The sequence below is a fragment of the Vulpes lagopus genome, chromosome 1, assembly GCF_018345385.1.
Source record: "Vulpes lagopus strain Blue_001 chromosome 1, ASM1834538v1, whole genome shotgun sequence".
In the NCBI taxonomy this organism is placed as follows: Eukaryota; Metazoa; Chordata; class Mammalia; order Carnivora; family Canidae; genus Vulpes; species Vulpes lagopus.
Window position 1 is genome coordinate 27,674,586 of NC_054824.1, and position 20,341 is coordinate 27,694,926.

The following is a 20,341-nucleotide window of genomic DNA, read 5'->3' on the forward strand; positions in this document are numbered from 1 at the left end:
GTACTTTTTCACTCTGGCATTTATATTTGGTTTTTAAGTTCATAAAATTCTGCCTCTTTATAGATATTATTTATAAGATGAGATATAGTTATCAGACTATTTTCCTTTGATTCCCTATCTGGTTTAAAATCTTTTTCTAGTAAATCAATACATGGAACACCCTCAGGGACAATTTCTATTAACTTCTTTTTTCCTCTCTGTGTATAGGCCACACTCCCCTGTTTCTTTGCATCTCACATATACTTATATTTTTACCTTGAAAATTGTACATTTTAGGGAATACAATGTGGCAACTCTGGAATCAGATTTCTAACACCCTGCCCCTAGAGTTTGTTGTTGCTGTTTTGTTGTTCTTTGTGTAGTGACTTTTCTGGACAAATTCTATAGAGTCTGTATTCTTTCTAGTATGTGGCTACAAAAGTTTCTGGTTGGTTTTGTCTTTTAAATTAATTTATTAAAATTCATTATTTTTATTTTTTTATTTATTTTATTTTATTTTTTTTTTAATTTTTATTTATTTATGATAGTCACAGAGAGAGAGAGAGAGAGAGAGAGAGAGAGAGAGGCAGAGACATAGGCAGAGAGAGAAGCAGGTTCCATGCACCAGGAGCCCGACGTGGGATTCGATCCTGGGTCTCCAGGATCACGCCCTGGGCCAAAGGCAGGCGCTAAACCGCTGCGCCACCCAGGGATCCCCATTATTTTTATTTTTAAGACTGGTTTTGCAGGGATCAACTGGGTCAGGTCATTATACCTTATTGGTCAGCAATTGATTGGTCAAAAGATTTCCTTAAATGACTTGACCCAGTAAGTATTCCACCTTTTGTTAAGGGGTATGTGTGTGTGTGTGTGTGTGTGTGTGTGTGTGTTGAGGATATACCTTCAACTCTTAGGTAGTCTATCTTAGCCTTCCCTTCTTACTTATGCAGAACTTCAAGGTCAGCCAGAGGTGAGTGATTGGCGCTGTCTCTGGTCTTTCTTGGGGATGAGCACAGCCCTACACATGTATATGATTTTCTAGATTTCCAGCAATATGTTAGAGCTTTTCAAAGCCCCTTATGGAAGTCTCATTCCCAAGATCTTCCTTTTATATTTTTTTGCCAGGCTTTTGTTTGCCCCAGTTGGTATTGCAGTGTTAGTCAGATGGAATGTTAAACAATTGAATCTGATTGTTTTCATCAATGCTCTGGGAATGGGACTTTTCCTGTGGAGCTGAACTCTGAGTCAGTCAAATACATAGCACCCTGTGAATGTGGCTCTTCCAGGGAATTGTGAGTCAGGTGAAATAGTTGGAGTTCTGTAGCCTTTCTGACCCTCTGGGGCCTCCCAGGTTAGTGGCTTTCAAGGGACTGGTATGGAGCTGGGGAGGGAGGGTGAAGGGGAGAAGTAACTCAATTTGAAATGTTCAATCGGAGAAGGACAAACATTATATGGTCTCATTCATTTGGGGAATATAAATAATAGTGAAAGGGAATATAAGGGAAGGGAGAAGAAATGTGTGGGAAATATCAGAAAGGGAGACAGAACATAAAGACTCCTAACTCTGGGAAACGAACTAGGGGTGGTAGAAGGGGAGGAGGGCGGGGGGTGGGACTGAATGGGTGACGGGCACTGGGGGTTATTATGTATGTTGGTAAATTGAACACCAATAAAAAATAAATTTCAAAAAAAATTAAAAAAAAAGAAATGTTCCTGGTCTACCTACCAAGATTTAGTAGTTTTTTTTAAATAAGCTCTGTTGACTGTTGCAACCCTTTGAATAATTTTCAAAGTTCTAAAAAAAGTTGATTTTGATATTTTTGCCAGTATTTTCATGGTTTTTTGTTGAGCACTGGATTTATGGATGTTCTGATTCTGCTGTTCCAGAAGCATTGCCTTCCCCTCTCTGCTAGTTTCATTTTATATTGTTTCAGATATTTTACTCTTCATGGACCAAATGACCAGGAAGCATCATTTCTCAATCCAATGAATTCAAGTCACAATTTATATATAACTCTGGCCAAATACTCCATTTGCACTCAACTGATTGTAATTCCAGGGAAGAAAAAATATATATCCACACTGAATATCCTTGGACTCATTTTGTTTTCAATGTCTAAGAATGGCAGTGGTGTAAACATTCCAAACATTCTGGATGTTACTCAGCAATATCAAGTTAAACAGAAAGATTTAAAGACAAATACTGATGGGAGGGAACTTTACATTTATTGAGCACTTAATACATGCCATTTCATAAGAAAAATATTATCTTAGGTATCTAATGCATAGTATTTATGCAGTGAATTCTTCTTTTGGGTTCCTGCACCAGAAGTGGGGAAGAATTACTGGACAAGAAAGTGCTCACAGGCTATTTTAAGAAACTACACTCCTTTGGTATAATTCTTGCTTCTTTCTTTCTTTCTTTTCTTTTTTTTTTTATTTAAAGATTTTATTTATTTATTCATGAGAGACAGAGACATAGACAGAGAGAGAGAGAGAGAGAGAGAGGCAGAGACACAGAGGGAAGAGAAGCAGGCTCCATGCAGGAAGCCCGATGCAGGGCTTGATTCTGGGACCCTGGAATCATGCCCTGAGCCAAAGGCAGGTGCTCAACCACTGTGCCACCCAGGCATCCCATAATTCTTGCTTATTTCTATGTGTAACTGACAATGTTATATGTATATGCATCGCAAATAATAAATGTTGAACAAATATGTTAATCCATATATACATTTAAGTTTGCTTATTTTTGCTTATTTATTTTTTATTTTTTCTTTTGCAGAGGCTGGTAAATTTGGTTTTGATTCACTTTCTCTATTAGATCCTAAGCAATTTGCCTATTTTTTTTTAATTTCATAAATGTTGTGGGTATGGGCCCATCCCCATGCACAACACATGCTTAGAAACTTGCTGACTTATTGACTGTCCACTTCGAAACCCAACATGAGCTGGGGCATGGCATGCCTGTACCTTAATAGAATTCTGGTCCTAGTTTGCAAAAAAAAAAAGAAATTTCTAGAATTCTTGTCTACAAAAATTGACTTTATGTTATATGCTGAGACATCAGTGCCTACAATATGTCAAAAATGAAGCAAAGTTGAAGGGAAGATTTTTGTCTTTTTGCTATTCTTAATAATTAAAATTGTATGCACTTATGGAGACATAGTTACCAAAGGAAGGAAAAGATCCTAGTGTAGATTGAACACCCCCTTCTATCTGTCTTTCTTATCCCAGTTTGCTCCATCGCTCTAGCCTAGCCGATTGAAGTTAGATGTCACACTGAGACCAGATGATACAGCAATGAGGTTTGTGAAAAACTGAAGAGGGTCAGGGACACAACATATTGGGGCTTGAATTAGGTAAAGAGGGCAGAGAATTTCAGGGTTTTTAGTTTCTCTATATTCCCAAAGTGTGTGACAGTCTTTTCTGTCTATGCTAGCAGTGTGAGGGAACTTTGAAGAAAGCAAGAAAAGTCACTTCTAGATTAAGTTCCTGGGTACGCTTTTTCTGTCTTTCTTACTGTCATATCTCAGAGTAACATTTAGGGAAAAGTGAAGGTTTACCTCTCTGAATGTGAATATTTGGCTGGTTGCATTACTGCTAAGGGAGCTAACAGTAAGTATCAGATTCAAAGTCCTGGGAGCTCTGTCCAAGTTCACAGGTGAGCCTCATGTAAAAGGCCGTGGAGTTTTTTGGATGATCCTGGTCATATTCACTTCTCTGGGCTGGAGGTTAGAGGACAGACTATAGTCTGGAATTTGTGAAGACCTGCTCTGGATCTGTGCTGGGACCTGTCATAAAATCGAATTCTAGTTATCCTCAGGGATTATCAGCATAGGTTATGAAATGGATATATATAACTTATTAAGTCATATTGAAATACCACATAAACATTTGCATGTAAAGTCTTAACTGGGGGGCTCCTGGGTTGCTCAGTTGGCTAAGCACCTGCCTTCAGCTCAGATTGTGATCCCAGGACCCTGGGATTGGGCCCTTTGTCAGTCCCCCTGCTCAGCTGGGGGCCTGCTTCTCTCTCTCCCTCTGCCTCTCCCTTCCCCTCTTTCTATCTCTCACACTTTCTCTCTTAAATAAATAAATAAAATCTTTAAAAAAAATTAAAGTCTTAACTGGTAAAATTACATACAAGGATTAACATGTCTTTTCAGGATTTGGGGGTGACAGCTTATCTGTCATGTACATAGAGATAAATATTAGGTTAAGCACAGAACTGTTAGATGTTTCAAAACTGTTTACAGGAATGATAAATGTTAAGAGTCTGATTGTTTCCAAATTTGTACTTGTAGCACCTCTTATCTCCTTGCTGTATTATGTGGAAAGTGAGATATGATGCATAGACCAAGAACTTAAGGATAAACAAAAATCTTAAGGATAGACTAGGATCCGAGGTTTGACTTTATAATTTAGGCCTTCTGACTTCCTTAACTTCCTGTACACCCTACCCCACCCCAGGCCCTTTGACTTTTGCAGATGTCATGTTCCATCATACAGAATCTTTGGGATCATGGGTTCTTTATCTGTCTGAGTCTGGAGTGGAAGAGATAATGCTGGGACGGTAAGCCCTGTTGCTTTGTGAACATACTTATTCTTACTTTCTTTTAGTTAACAGTATTTCTGTGTATTTTTTTATGCTAGTTTGGACTTCCTTCTGCAAAGGTGTGCTGTTGTGAGGTGAGGAGTAGAGTTGGTCAGGATTTACTGGCCATGAGTAGAGATGATTCCTTTGGCATTTCCCATGAGATTCTACTCCAGAATTTCTTTTCTGATGCATTTTTTTCTCAGGGTGGAATGTCTAAATCTGGGCATTAAGGGAAGTGGTAGAGACCCATTCATTGTTGCACTAGGACCTCCCCTCTCATGGTCCTCCTGTGGTGGTGTTAGGGATCTCTCATCCATGCTTTTCATGAAGTTATTTAGTGTGGGGTGGTGGGGACACATGAGGGTCATCCTGCTGCTTCTACCATCTTTTGGAAAGCTGTTTGCCACCTTTTCTGTGTAATTATTCAGTCCAAGAAAGGGCACTTTGGGGAGATCTGATGTTGTTGCCTTCAGGAGGCTCACTATGCTATGCAGTATATTTGGGAGATCTGAGGAGGAGGTCACCATCAGCATACCTGAATTTAGTCCAGTTGTAGCTTGAAGGTGGCCATGGGAAATCTTTCCTCAATCTTAACAAACAAGATAATATCTATTCACACCAAGGGCAGATAAACAGAGATGACTTACTTTGCAGAGGGGATAAGCAATAGGATTGTCTGACTTTACACAGGCACAAAATACAATAGAGAACTGAGTCAAGAACTAGACTCTGTTTTTTTTCACTAATTACCAGATGTTTCCCATTACATTTCCCAGGTCATCTTGCTAGGTACAGCAAGAAAATATATACACATCATTGTTCATTATTTATTTACTAAGCTTTGTATTTGTGGTTATGTGAAGGAAACTTTAACATGAGAGTTGGCATTTTGTGGAATAAAGCTTGTAAGTCTAATAGATTGAGATATCCAATAGGCTAGCATTAATATTAAAATTTTTCTTATATATGTTCAATATCTGCCAGTTCAATTTCTTATGAATTTCAGTGAGTATGTGGTTTCTAATATAGGATCCATACAATGGAGAAAAGGCAAGGCTTTACTTGACGGGCAACTCAGGAGACCTCAAGTAGAGTAGAAGAATGGTTTGTATCACCTGAAGCCCAGAGAAGCTGACATTCACACTTAGGCTCTAAGGCAACTTTCTGTATTATGTAGAAAATGTGAGAAATAGGAAAATGAAAATGAGCTGAAAACAATGTTAATCTTCCATCCTGACAAAATCATAGGTTTGACTGGAATTTAGTCTCATGACCTCTGCTAACTCCTGTCAATGGGTTAGTCTTTTTCTCTTTGCCCCCTTAGCATTTTTGGCCATCTCTGTAATATCACTTACCACACTTTAGGGCAACTTATCCATCTGTATGTTGTTCCCCCCACTACATTTTTAGGGCCTGGGTCTCAGCCAGCACTTAACACAGAGCCAGGCCTCAGGAAGTGCTCGATAAATGTTTGGTGAGTGGAGTTGTGTTAGGGGCCGCCCACACATAAATAAATCCTCTTTCCTCTCTTGGTTTTCTATTCTTCAACCCTCCTGCTGTCTTGCTGCCTGCTCGCTCTATAAGTGCCTGTTGTTTTAATTACTCCATCAAAATAACTGCAATCATCACCTTCCTTTCTGATCTTCACCTATTGTTTTTGTTCCCATTGAAATGCCAAAATTAGAGCTGGACCTCTCCAGCTCTAATTAAAATGTTTCTAGAAATTTCTTCTTTTGCTTAATCATTGATTGGAATCTTCTCCTTTGGGCTGTAAATGTATCTTGGAACCATATGCCCATTGTACCTTTCATTCAGTCAGAACCAAGCACAATGTGTGACAAAACCCTATCTTCAGAATTCCCTGGGAAGGAATATGTGGATTTTGATATGTTATACATGCTACTGTGCAAAGACAGTAAGTAGCTGCTCTAGGCTATGAAGCCAATTAATAGCAAAGCCAACAAACCCAGTGGACTTTCCAGTTCTCAGGTTAGCTTGGTATCTGGGGCCCTAAAGATCTCCCTAATTATCCTTAGAAAACTACTACAGAGGAAGGAAGGAAGGGAGGGAATAAGAAAGGAAGTGAAGAAGGAAGGAAGGAACGAAGGAAGGAGAGAAGGAACCAGATCTGTATTCAGTTCCTTGGTTTTCCAAAGTAATATCAATTTCATTCCCTTGTAGATGTCTACCAAAGTTGGGGGTTTGTGCAGAGGGAAAGATTTACCATGGTACTCCTTGAGACTGGCAAATCTGGGTGCTTCATTGTTGCAGAGATATGGAACTTTTGCTTCCAGAATTGTATGCTTTATATCATCATGTTTTATATCATATTCTTCCTCTGTAAGCATTAAGTAATTATTTGTGAAATTATTAAAATAGTACAATGTTATGTATTATATTTTGTAGCTGAGTTAGAAAAAAAGCTACTATTTGACTACTAGCTTCTTATCTTTTTATTCTTAAAAGAAGGTACGGCTGTAATTCTTATTTTGATGCTGCGAGCTGGATGAAATATTTTAATAGTCAACCTCATATTTGAACAGTTTTTCTCAAAAGCAAATTTAGTCACTGGGCTCTCCATAGATAGTCAAATTACACATTATAACAAAATAGTTTTCCCTACATTTTGGGGAAAAAAGGTGTCAGTGTTGACTGCATAGATCTTTAACCATCAGATCATCTGGGAATTTGCAGTGTCACATGCATTTCAGCAAGGCATTCAAATAGTCTCTCAGGATTTCAGACACTCCTGGTTATGAAAACACATTTTCATCTTTATTTTTCCAAGCTGTCTCCTTACATATAGCACTTCAGAAAACTCACCATTACTGGTTTTACTGCCTGATTGCTTAAGAGTTAATTGGTTCAGCACCTGGGCAGGAAGCTATTTTGGCAGAAACCCTGTTTTCTTCAAGTTCTAGCCATAAAATTCTGGATAGCGAATTGTAATCAGGCACTCCTTTTTACTACAGAGCATACAAGAATACTAAAGTGTTAGCTGACGGGACTGCAGAGCCCATGTTTGGAATATGAATATAGTTTCTTGGTCAGAATGTCCTTAAAGGAACACCTTTCTTACTGGTTTTGGGGTCAAAATTATTTTTATACCCATTTAAAACAGATTAGTTTATCTTCTATACTTTCTTTTTACTACTGATTCTCCCTGAATGTATTATTTCGTACTCTTAGATAAGACAGGGGTTTGATGCCTTGGCCTTTGTCTCTAATTCTCCTAGGTTGTTAAAAAGTGGAAAGGGAAGGGTGAGAACATTTGACTAGTTTATTTTTTTTTAAAGATTTTACTTAGTTATCTGAGAGAGAGAGAGAGCCAAAGAGCGACAGAGCATGAGCAGAGGGGAGGAGGCAGAGGGAGCGGGAGAGGCAGACTCCCTGCTTAACAGGGAGCCTGATGGACAGGTGAAGAGCTCCAATCCCAGGACCCTGTAATCATGACCTGAGCTGAAGGCAGATGCTTAACTGACTGAGCCATCCAGGTGCCTCTTGACTAGTGTATTTTAAATAAGGCCACCTCTGACAAGTTTCCTACCTGTGTTTCTCAACCACTTAAGTGTTGTTGTCACATGTTTTATACAATCTCTATATTAATTCATGACAGCAAAAATTTGTAAGAGGGTGGTGTGCACAGCATACTTCTCTGTACCCCCAATCTGACAAAGAGAAGTTGCATTGCTAGCCCAGTAGTTGGTGTGGGAGGAGCTGCAGGCGTGCAGGAAAGGGGCAGGAGAGGCATGGAGATTTAGTAAGTGTTATTGAGATCCTCATTATGGTTTTCTATCAATTGCTATCCTCATTATGGTTTTCTAGAAATACAGCAAAGAATGGAATTCCTTTTAAATTACTTTTGGCTATTGAACTGTGTTTCTTGAAGGCATTACAGCTCCAAGACTGAACCATGTGGGTTCCCTTAGGGTTACATGTCTCTCCTAACAAAAGACAACTTCCTACATGTACTTAGCTTTCCCATAATTCTTTATCCACCTAGCCCTTCTGCTCTTGTTCTATAAAAAGAACCAGAGCATTGGCAGGTTGCACATAAGAATTCTGTAGAGCTCTGTGTGTTTATCTTAGTTCCAACAGGAGCACTTGTTTTCCCAGCTTATGTAAAAGAGTATTAGGCTTACCTCTGAAGTCCCCTGTATGCTGCTTTCTAATCTCGATGCCCTGTTGCCCTCCCTTCCCTTTCATGAGGAGCATGATTGATTGATTGATTGATTGATTGATTTCCATAGAGACACACAGAGGCAGAGACATAGGCAGAGGGAGAAGCAGGCTCCCTATGGGGAGCCCAATGCAGGACTTGATCCCAGGACTTGGGATCACAACCTGAGCCAAAGGCAGACTCTCAACCACTGAACCACCTAGGTGCCCCAGGTGAACATGATTCTAAACTGTTTTTTAGTCTTTGCTTTTCTTTGTAGTTTCACCACATTTGGTGCTCCTACACAATATATTTAATTAATATGCATATTTGAGAACTTTAGATAAGTGAATCATGTGCAATATGTACTTCTGAGACTCATTTTTTTCTACTTAACATTATGTTTCTGATTTATATGCACTGTTTCTTTTAGCTGAAATTCATTCACTTCATTAATGTATATTTCTCTATAAGAATATCTCACAGTTGATTTTCATTTCTCCTATTTGTGAGTGTGGAGAAAGGGTGAATATTCTGACACTTTGCCTGACTTAAAGTACCTATTTACCCTTATGCCTGGTTGGTATGTGGCTATAGAATTTTCATTTGGAAGTAATTTTTTCCTCGGAAGTTTGAAGGCATTGCTCTAATATCTAGTGACATTACCGAGAATTCAGATCCTATTTAGGTTCATTCTCTTTTGTAGAAAACCTATTTTTAACTGCTTAGGAGCTTGAGGGAATTCCCTTTGATCACAGGTTCTGAAATTTCATAATGATGTTTGGGAGTATTTATTTTCATCCACACTTGATGGGCACGTGCTGGGATCTTGACATTTGGAAACTTGATCTTTCAGTCCTGGGAAACTTTCTTTTTTTTTTTTTTCTGGGAAACTTTCTTGAATGATGTCTTCAATGATTCCTTCTATTTCTGTTTTTTCCTTCTCAAACTTTTCCTTGGAGGCAGGATTTCCTAGGGTAGTGTTCAAGTTGTATTATCTTTTCTTTGCTCTTTTCCATCTTTTAATATTTTTGATATAGTTTCTGTGAAATTTTTCTCAAATTTTCCTACTGAGGCTTTTACTGAATTTGTCATTTGTACTGCTGTGTTGTTGCTTTCCAAGAGTCCTGCCTTATTTTCTGAATGTTTCTTTTTAAAATTAAAAAAATGGTTTCCCCTTTCTTGTTTCATAGTTGTAGTATCTCTTTTTGTCTTTTTTGGTGCTAATTTTATTTTTCCTTCTCTCTACAGAGTTTTTGTTTTCTATTGGCTGCTTTTGTCCTGTTGGATTGGCGCCCTTATTTTAAAGCTGGAGACCGGGGGATCCCTGGGTGGCGCAGTGGTTTGGCGCCTGCCTTCGGCCCAGGGCTCGATCCTGGAGACCCGGAATCGAATCCCACATCGGGCTCCCGGTGCATGGAGCCTGCTTCTCCCTCTGCCTATGTCTCTGCCTCTCTCTCTCTCTGTGACTATGATAAATAAATAAAAAATTAAAAAAAATATTTAAAGCTGGAGACCGCCCCCTAGATGTTGATTGATATGTGTCTGCCTACTCATACCTGAGAGTGGAGCCCTGAAAGGCCAGGGTGCTCATAGGTGGGTCTCCTGGACAGACTTCACTGCAGGATGACTGTCCGTGTTGTTTCCTTGTGGAACCCCGACGTTTGTGTCTTTAGGTTTTTTCCCTTTGAGATGGTTGGATTTTCCAGAGAAGACATCAGTCTAGAACCTGATTACCAGCATCCTGGGAAGTGAGTGGACAATGAGGGTGGAGAGTTTCAGCATTCAGTATGTAAAGTTTTATTTAATCTCTTTGTTTTCATTCAGTATTATCTGCTCTTAATTGTGCCTAGTGTTGTTCAGTTCAGAAATTTGTTTTGCCTTCTCCAAATAATAAAGTTTCAGTCCACTGTTGACATGAGGGAAGAGATGGGAATGGATATTTTTTAAATGGACATTCAGACAACCCTCCAGTTTTTGTCTCCCATCCCCCTCATATCACTTTCCAGAAATACTTGGTGTCCCCAGTTCTTGTGGCTTTTAGGTGTTCTATACTGTATATTGGATTGAATTATGGATTCCTCATCTGGTTTAGACTTTTCCTGGGTCAATTACCTACCATGATCTGTTTTCTAACTTCTAGGTTTTTCTTGGTCTTATCTGTCATCTTGCCTGTCTTCCTCTTCCTCCTCCTCCTTCTTCCTTTCTCCTCCTCCTCTACCTCTTCATCCTCCTTCTTCTAGACTATAACAGAATCATCAAAGAAAAGATTTCTTGGAGAGGGGGTTGGTATTAGTTTACACTAGACTTAAGAACATATAGTCTCATGCTGCTTTGGAGTTCTGGATTTAGAGGGTCAAATGATGAAAATTAATATGGTAGTTGGTGATTTTTTCTTCACTTTTTTTTGACTTAAAATTAGGTTAAAAACCCTCTATGTTTCCAATAAAGAGTAAAACAATGAGTAAAACTATAACTAAATATAAACAAAAGAATGGTTGCTGCTAAATCGAGAACCACAGAGCATATTTTTTCAATAAATTGAATGGTCAAAAACAACACTTTAAAAAAGTTGCATAAGTTTCCCTTAATCCATTTTCCTTAATATTTCACTTCTACTTAACACTAGCCGGGGCACAGAAATTCTCTTGGAGTTGTTTCTTTTACTTTGATGATATTGATTAGAAAAAGTAAAATTGAGGGGGAGGAATAAATATTCTTATAGGTAACTTAAATCCTATAAATAAGCAAAACCCAAATTTATTGTTCTGTGTGGTGCTTTTCAACATGGACAGTAAAAGAAATGAAAAAAAGAGTCTGTCTTAGACATCTAGCATAAAGAATGGTATTCATTTTTTAGTTTTCAAATTTTAAAGTGGAATTTTAAAAGAGGAAAGTGTCCCAGGAGTCAAAGGAACAAAACCTGCAGAATTTCAATTGAGGGGTGAGGTGGGGGTAGAATGAGAGTAAACTCTGTAGTTGAAAAGCAGTTCTGGATAAAAGAATAAGAAAATTCTCTAGGGATCAAATCAGCTGTGGGCCAAATTTTAATCTCTGTTCTTTTCCAAGTTGAGAAGTTCCCTGTTGCACATGTGCCTTGAATGTTAGAATTGAAACCCTTTCTTTGCCTGCCAAATCGCTGCCTGCCTGATTTTAATGATCAAGCTGTAGAGAAGCTCCAGTTATGATGGTTTTAAAAGAAAAGATGGAAAACCAGTAAAGAGATTTGCTAAGCAAAGAGGGAGTCAGGAAGGGAAAGTTATTTTAACCTAACAGTCTATAGAAAATAAACCATATACCTTGATTTTTGGCTAGTTTACAGCTGGTGAAAGGATCTGGAATATTGTTGAGACAATGGGAGGGGATGTGTTGGGAAGGCTCTGAAGTGGGAGAGGTACTAAAGGAGCCTGGGGTCTTTCTCATGAATATGCTTTTCTCTGCTTCCTGCCAGGGGTCCGAGATGAGATTTACATGTCTAGTTCACTAAGGTGCCTGTGCCACCTTGGCAAACCAGGTGACTGTACTGCCTCTTAGGTACACCAGGCTGTCCAGATATGGCCCAAGAATGGAAAGAGCCAGCAATTCAGAATTTGGTACCTCAAATGAGAAGTGGGGTTCAGCACCTCTTGAACTGGTGCCTTGTACCATCATCTGACTGTAACTTCCCATGTTTTAGCCTTACTTCCCATGTTTTAGCCTTACTTCCGTATTGAGATTCCTAGGAGCTTGAGGCACAAGTCACAGTCATCATTCATTCACTCAGCAATTGTTTATTGAGAATCTATGATATGGTGACTAGCAAGCTCAAGGAGATTGGACTATATTTCGATCCCGGGACTCCAGGATCGCGCCCCTGGCCAAAGGCAGGCGCTAAACTGGTGAGCCACCCAGGGATCCCCTCGTGTTTATCATGTTTAAATGGTTTTTCTTACACATAACCATTAACTGACTTAATCTTTAATGATATACAGTTGATCTTCATTATTTGTAGGTTCTATATTTATTAATTTGCCTACATGCTGTGATTTATTTGTAAAGTCCAAATCAATAGTCATAGTGCGCTTGTGGACCCTTATGGACATGTGCATGCTCAGAGCAGTGAAAAATCCAAGTTGCCTATCAAGTTCACTACCAGTTGAGTCAAAGAGGATGACTCTTTGCTTTCTTACTTAGCTCTCCTGCTCTCAATGAGTGTCTTTTTTGGGGGGCCTATTTAATGCTGTAGTTTTTAAAATTTTTATGCTTTTTTGGTGGTGATTTCACTTTTTAAAATGGCTCCCAAGTGTTGTGCTGAAGTACTCTAGTGTTCCTAAGTGCAAGAAGGCTATGATGTGCCTTACAGAGAAAATATGTTTGTTAGATAAGTTTCATTCAAGTATGAGTTGTAACACCGTTTGTGAATAAACAACATATATTAAATAAGGTGTTTTAAAGCAGAAACCCACATAAACCAAGGTATGTACTGATGAGCTGATGAAAATATGACCAGGGATTTTCTGGAATCTAACCCTGTATTTCTCCTAGGAACAATAAGTTAGTATTTGCTAAATTCAGTGTTCAGGGTGATTTTATAGAACACAATTATCATGAATAACAAGAATTAAATGTACATATTACACCTATTCTCATTTTACAGATGGGGCAATTGAGGCTCAAGGAGGAAATAACTTATTTAAAAATGTTACTTTTATACTGGAGCTGAAATCCTAACAATATCATCTGATTCTAAATATAATAATATTTTTATATTCACCAAATGTATTACCCAAGGTAAACCTTCCAATATTGGTGGAAAAAAAACATGTGAAAACCTCTTGGGCTGGTACTATGGCAAATGATATCTTTTTCTTTGGGTTCAATGCCTCCAGAAATGTAAGGTGTATTTGCAAAAACTATGTCTTTGGAGATGTATCTGTGTGTATGGAGGTAAGAGGGAGCAATGTACCCAGTTGCCTCCTTGAGCTAATTTGATACTGATCTCGTTGCCCTGTGCACAATCTAGTCAGCTCCCCCTCAACAGCCCCTCAACTCCTCTGCACTAGCAGCAGAAAGCAGTAAGTATAACCGTAACTCATGGATAATCAAGAGATTGGGATTGGCTGTGGTTTCAGAGGATGATGGTCATGGGGGCATGTGGAAGCATGCAGGGACACTCAGGGAGCCAGCATCTGGTCACTCCCTCTGATTTTGGGCAGCATAGATTCATGGATAGGAACACAAAGTCTGGTATCAGACTGTTTGAGACTGGAATTCTAATTCATTTTGCTAATTGAGTGACTGTTTTACCTAATCTTTTACTCTTAATTGTTTGCTCTCAAAATTTCAGAGGCTTGTGGGATTAATCTAAATCCATTAATCTAAATGGATGAATAGGTATATATAACTAAGTGATATATACCATTTTGTGGATATGCATAAGACTTTAACACGGTGCCTGGAACATGGGAAGCACTCAATTAATGTTAGCTATTATTCCTTCCAGCTAAAATTGATGAGCTTGAAAATGCATATCTTGATAGTTGCAAGAATTGTTGAAGATAGTGAAGATTTCACTTACAAGCCTTAGAAATGAGATGGTCTTAATACTATATATGGAAAACCCTGAAGACTCTACCAAAAAACTACTAGAACTGATAAATGAATTTAGTAAGGTCGCAGGATACAAAATCAATGTACAGAGATCTGTTGCATTTCTATGCACCAAGCAGCAGGAAGAGAAATTAAGAAAACAATCCTGTTTATAATTACACCAAAAAGAGTAAGATATCTAGTAATAAGCTTAACCAAGAAGGTGAAAGACCTATACCATAAAAACACTCATGAAAGAAATTGAAGACTACATGAACAAATGGAAAAATATTCCATGCTCATGGATTGGAAGAAGAAATATTGTTAAAATATCCATAGTACTGAAAGCAATTTACAAATTTAGTGCAATCCCTATCAAAATACAAACAACATTCTTCACAGAACTAGAAAAAATAATCCTAAAATGTGTATGGAACTACAAAAGACCTCAAATAGCCAAAACAATCTTGAAAAAGAAAAGCAAAACTGGAGGTATCACAGTTCTAGATTTCAAGTTATAATACAAAATAATAGTAATCAAAATAGTATGGTAGTGGTACAAACATAGATACACAAATCAATGGAATAGGATAGAAAGCCCAGAAACAAACCCATGATTACATGGTCAATTAATCTTTGACAAAAGAGGAAAGAATATGTGATAGGGAAAAGACCATTCTTCACAAATGGTTTTGGGAAAACTAGACAGCTGTATGCCAAAGAATGAAACTGGACCGTTTTCTTATACCATACACAAAAATAAACTCAAAATGGATTAAGGACTTAAATATGAGACCTGAAACCATAAGAATTCTAGAAGAGAGAACAGGAGGTAATATCTCTGAATTGGCCATAACAAAATTTTTATAGATAAGTTTCCTGAGGCAAGGGAAACAAAAGTAAAAATGAACTATTGAGGCTACATCAAAATAAAAAGCTTCTGCAAAGCAAAGAACAATCAACAAAACTAAAAGACAGCCTACTGAATGGGAGAAGATATTTGTAGATGACATAAGTAATAAAATATTAGTATCCAAAATATAGAAGGAATTTATACAACTCAACACTCAAAAACAAATAACCCAATTTAAAAATAAGCAGAAGACATGAATAGACATTTCTCCAAAGGAGACATACAGATGGCCGATAGACACATGAAAAGATGCTCAACATCAGTCATCATCAGAAAAACGCAAATAAAAACTGCAATGAAATATCATCTCATGCCTGTCAGAATGGCTAAAATCAACCACACAAGAACAAATGTTGGTGAGGATGCAGAGAAAAAAGAACCCTCATGCGCTGGCAGTAGGAATGCAAACTAGTTCAACTACTGTGGAAAACAGTATGGAGGTTCCTAAAAAAATTAAAAATAGAACGACCTTATGATCCAGTAACCACACTACTGGGTATTTACCCAAAGAATATGAACGCACTAATTAGAAAGGATGTGTGTACCCCTGTGTTTATTGCAGCATTATTTACAGTTGCTAAATTATGGGAGCAGCCCAAGTATCTATCAATAGATGGATGGATAAGGAAGATGTGGTATATATACACAATGGATTTTTATTCAACTATAAAAAGGAAAATCTTGCCATTTTCAACAACATGGATGGAGCCAGATAGTATCATGCTAAGTAAAATAAATCAGTCAGGGAAAGACAAATACTGTGATTTGACTCATATGTGAAATTTAAGAAACAAAACAAAGGGAAAAAAGAGACAAACTAAGAAACAGTCTTTTAACTATATAGAACAAACTAATCAGAGGGGAGGTGGTGGGGGTGGTGGGTGAAATAAGTGAATGAGATTAAGTGTACATTTATCACGATGAGTGCTAAGTAATGTATAGAATTGCCGATTCACTATATTGTATACCTGAAACTAATATAACACTATATGATAACTATATTGGGGTTACAATTTAAAAACTTAATTAAAAATTAATAAAAAATAAAAATAATGATAAAAAAAAGAAATGAGATGCCCTTTTGGCATTCTGGAATGGTTGGGTTTATAGTGTGGTTGGACTTAATATTGGCCAGGGAGGTGGAGGAGCTTTATAAGACCTTTGTGATTCCTATCAGTATTCTATATCAATGATTTCTAATTCTTTTTTTTCAAAGATTTTAATTATTTATCCATGAGAGACACAGAGAGAGAGAGAGGCAGAGACATAGGCAGAGGGAGAAGCAGGCTCTCTGGGGGGAGCCTGATGTGGGACTCGATTCCAGGACCCCAGGATCTCTACCTGAACCAAAGGCAGACACTCAACCACTGAGCCACCCAGGCGTCCCTACCTCTGTTTTAATACACCCATCACTCACTTATGGACCCCTCTATTCACTGGTTACTTTTCATAGAAGAAAAGTGCTAGAACTTGAAGAAAGTGGATAGTTTTTCAATTTAACTCATTTTCCCTCAGAACCCATCCAGCTTAGATGTTTGTTAGCTGTTTACAGACTTCCATAGTAGAATCTATTTTATGAATAAAGTGTATTCCAAAATGTCACATATGTAAATTTGTTGTTTGGAACTTTTACTAATTTCTTGATACAATGCCATAAATGGCATTTCAGGCTTTATACAAGCCCAATCAAATACATTTAATGCCAGCCATTAGTAAACACAAAATGTTTATTATTACTAGTATGTCTTCTAGGTTGTAGAAGTTGGAGGCATACGGTACAGGAGAATAGGAAGGAGATAGAAGGTTTCTTTAAACTTTAGGGTATAGATTGACTGCAGTGAGATTTCCAAATCATTATGCTTTCTGGGGAGTCACTTTCCTATACCTTTTCTAAACCCTGGCTTTTCCCCCAGCCCTCTTATCTTTGGGGCTCTTGGGCTACAGCGATTACATATATTTACTTTCTGTGAAGTTACAAGTTTGCCACTAAATATCCTAAGGAAAGCTAATGCCAAGTAGATACTAACAGGCAAACAATCTGATTGAATTTCCTATACTAACATACCCATGGTTGGTAGTTAACTTACCTGTGGTATCATATTTTTAAAGAAGGACCAGGCAAATATTTATCAGCAGAATTCTAGGGAGTTTAAGAAAGTGAAAATGTACATTTAAGCAAAGTTGGGAGAGAGTAAGGATATTTGGGTTGGGGTAGGAAAAACACTGTAAGAAATACCAGTCTATCCTGCAGAGCAGACGTTGAAGTCTTGCTTCAGGCACCCATATATCAGCCTGGGCAGAGGATGTGGTATATCTTCCTGGAGTGTCAATTATCCTTAGGGTAGCTTATTTAAAATATACAAATATTAAAACAATACGGAAGTGTTAGTTACAGGATGCTAACTCATTTGAATAAACCACTAGACTTCAGTCACATTGCCTGCTTACCCTGGGCCACTTCGGGCTCTGCTAGCAGACATTTGGGGCGGGGGAGAAGTTTGCAGCCTCTGGTCACCTGGATCCTCAGAGGAAACATTTGAGAAACCATATAGAACTTTTCCTGTTTCACAGTTTCTTTGTTGTATGATCTCATAGTTTCTCTAAAGGTCCTACGTTTTCCCAAAAGCTAGTAGGGAGAGAGGGCAGGTGGTGGATCAATCTGACTCTAGTGTTTGCAAGTTTGCAAGTATTTTAAAATCTTCTAAGTTTCAGCTTATTGTGGTGAAACATAATTAGCAATTTCTGAAACAAAATTAGCAAGATCTTCTTGACCCTCTAGCATCTCCTCCATTTCAGTCAAAGTATATCAGAGCTTTTCTTGAGGGGAATATCATTAAAATAAGTAAGATATGGGGGAGTACATCATGTTATTGTTGATAACGCCCTGGAAGGTCTTTTGGTAGGTTAAAAAGGTAGGCGAGAAAGAAACCGAGATTTTGTTTTTTCCTTCATTTCTTTAGTCCAAACCATAAGGCAAAATCAGTAATCTTTCATGAATATAAGAAAATTCCAAGGACAGAACTTTCCTGGGCAGTAGTGTGGATTGTTAGGTAAAGGTATTTGACCTCTGACTAAAGTTGATGGAATACAGGGCTGGTTTGTAAATGCCTTAAATATACTATGATCTTAAATCTAGGTAGGAAGAGAAGTGGGATTTGGTTCTTTTCTTCCTTTCTTCTAAAAACAAAAAGGATTAAATCTCTTAATCTAGGCTTAGTGTAGAACCCAAAACACACGGCGTAATCAAGAACAGGAAATTCGCCCATGTGGATGTCTCTATGGGTCCTCTATTTTCAGTATTAAAAACAGACCTGCTCTCAATAAGCCTAGAGTGGACCTTTATTAGGGTGGATATTTCCAGTTTGGCTAAAGCCTACCCTGTGGTACTGAGAAACTCAAAGCAGTGCGTGCACAGGTCACAGTTAATAAGGGATAGGAAAGGGGGAGAATTAATTACCTGCTTTTGTGTATTAAAGAACACTGTCGTTTCTGTTACTTCCTTCATTTCAGCCATTTGTCTCTCATTGCTTTTTTCTGTATCAGGAGGTTTGGCGGGGTCAGGACCAAGTAAGGAATGTGTGAAATTCACAGCTCCTACAGGGAAATCCAGATTTTAAAAACTGAGGGGAAAACCCTGAGGTTTTGTGCATTCAACCACTGATCTTAGAGTCCCCTGAGGGCAGATTTTTTGTTGTTGTTGTTGAAACAAAACTTTGCCTATTATTCAATTTCTAACTGTAGCACTTAGTTAACTGCTTAGGCCCAAACTAAAATTTAGGCATGTCTTGTGAAGATTTGATTGCCTATTTTAGATAGTTAAATTGTGAAGGTCTTCTCTATTCTGGAAAGATAATATATAAATGATGGGGGAGAGAGGAAAGGAAAGAGAGAGGGAGAAAGAAAAGAATAGTTTTGGCTGATGTATTTATGAAGCACTTGCACAAGAGCAGTCAGAAAGAACCCAAAAGATTATTTATTACACTGTGAACATGACTCTCAATTTCCCCAATTTCTCATTATATTCTTTGAGAGGGAACTTGGGCTAGTGAATTCTCCAGGTAATTTTTGCCATCTGGGATACCTGAGTGGCTCAGTGGTTGAGCATCTGCTTTCTGCTCAGGGCCATGATCCCAGGATCCGGGGATAGTCCTGCATCAAGCTCCCTGCAGGGAGCCTGCTTCTCCCTTCCCTATGTTTCTGCCCCTCTCTCTGTGTCTCTCATGAATAAATATATAAAATCTTAAAAAAAAGTGTTTTTGCCGTCTTGCTTTGTACATTCTTGTGTGGTCAGAAAATTGCACATTCAGGCCTTTAAATAGGGATGGCCGCCTTTTAGAGACCATGTGGATGGTAATCACAATTGGTTCATTCTCAGTTTGCACACTCTTTTAAGTCCTAACAGACAACATCAGCAACGTTTCCTAGCTATACTCAGTCACCTTTAGCTTGCATACCAATGAGACTGATGGTAGAAACCACTACCTAGCTCAAAAGCAGTGGTATGGTTGTAAAACCCTTGGTGCTATCATCTCAAAAGATCTCAAATGAATATGCTGGGCTGCTATTGTTATCATATCATACAGACATTCCTAGGAAGGATTCATATTGAACACTGACAGAAAAAAGATGAAGTGAGGAATTCCCTAAAGTAAGCCAAGTTTCTCTATGTCCTTGGAATCTGGCCATTTTTCTTTCCTGGGGTTTGCTACCAAGACTACAGCAAATTATCAGAAGAGAATTGCAAGTGGGACACTGATGATGTCACCATTCACCATCTCCTGATGGAGTTGCTCGGTATAAAGGGCCCCACCATGAATTGCAAGGTGCTACTTGATATTGCAAACATGCTCATCCCTTGTCATTGGAGAGGAGAGGAACCAACTGAAAAGAAACTTTGGTTTAGAAGTAGGAGGATGCTACAATCTCTCAGCAACAGCATAAGATGCATAATTCTTGCCTAGTTAGCATACCACTCCATCTCATAGTGAAAAGAATAATTAAACCACAATCTTATTTCTTAAAAAGAGCTATGGAGTTTGAGTCACCCCACGTCAGTGAAAGACTCGCTGGGACTTGTATCTCTAGCTCGTTACGTATGTCCCTTTGTAGCACTGTCTTGTAACAG

The 20,341-nt window shown here is 38.3% G+C and overlaps 1 long non-coding RNA gene across 36 annotated transcripts in view; it reads left to right on the forward strand.

The window, feature by feature from the left end:
• LOC121472214 overlaps nucleotides 1-20,341 on the forward strand; it is a 322,481-nt gene that overhangs the window by 168,094 nt on the left and 134,046 nt on the right. For 23 of the 36 annotated variants that reach the window (XR_005982844.1, XR_005982808.1, XR_005982799.1 and 20 more), the window contains one exon: nucleotides 9,987-10,401. The exons of 9 other annotated variants lie outside the window; for them this stretch is intronic. This is a non-coding gene — a long non-coding RNA (uncharacterized LOC121472214). 4 more of the 36 variants (XR_005982823.1, XR_005982827.1, XR_005982834.1 and 1 more) reach the window with 4 other exon arrangements.